We start from the raw sequence: 1,112 nt of genomic DNA on the forward strand, positions 1-1,112 counted from the left end.
CTGTTTGCAGTTGGAGAGGGTCTTCTCTCTGTTCTTCAATCCAGTCCCAGCTCAGAGTCTGAAATCTTCCTCACCACATAAGGCTTTACCACCACAATTCCTGCTTCACCATTTAAAAGAAATTAACTTTCTGAGTATTTGGTAAAAAATCCATGTACTGAATTGCACGTGCCCTAAGGGCAGTTTCTGCTTTCTGGTTTCCAGAACAACGAAAAAAGGCAGTCAGCTTGGGGCTATGTTAAGAAAGATGGAATTAAAAAAGAACTGCTTTAGCTCAGTAGAGTCACTAACCTTATCAGCATAGAACTTGTCTCCAGCCTATTTGAAAACCAGACCTCAACCACATCCTATTGCAGGAGACAGAGGCTTGAGCATATGACTTGTGACTAGTTCTCACCCCCAGCCCTGAGGAACAACAGCTCCAAACTGACTCAGAGCCAGACAGCAAGACAGGACTGTACAGGATATTAGCTAGTCTCATGCTGCACACCCCAGGGAAGGCTCTGTGGCTGCAACAGAAGATGGCAACCCAGCTGATAAGAGGAAACAGCAGACACACAAACACAAAGCAATTTTATGAGGTAACCTATGAAGACACCGAGTTTACAGCTAGAGGCAAAACCAAATAGTAAACAAGTTTGCTTAGGTCTGGGGCTGCTGTGCTTTGGCATATGCAATTACAATCCTCTTCTCCAGTTTGATTACTTTGAGTTTCCTGTTCATGTGACTTTTTTCCCCTATGGGCTGTATTAATTTCACTGAAAACAGCTTTTTCCTGGCAGAGTACTGTATTGTGAAGTCTTTGGTGGCTTCTACAATTTAAACACTGTGGATTACAGACTGTCACCAACGCCTCCAGCAGACAGATGGGATGTGAGAGCACAGTGATACTACAAGCACTTACAACTAGACTCCCCTCCACACCTTTCTTCACACCAAGGCACTAATCTCCTCTTCAAGTACAAGCCATTATGCTGTGGACTGCAAGTGCTTATTCCTGATCTATTAACAATTTAGATTGAAGGTTGCTGGAGCCAGAATCCATTTTATCAAAAATGAATAGGTACTTCTACTTCATCAACAGTTACTCACAGACAGAATTAGGTATCCTG

The sequence above is a fragment of the Nestor notabilis genome, unplaced genomic scaffold (assembly GCF_000696875.1).
Source record: "Nestor notabilis isolate BGI_N333 unplaced genomic scaffold, ASM69687v1 scaffold33203, whole genome shotgun sequence".
Lineage (NCBI taxonomy): Eukaryota > Metazoa > Chordata > Aves > Psittaciformes > Psittacidae > Nestor > Nestor notabilis.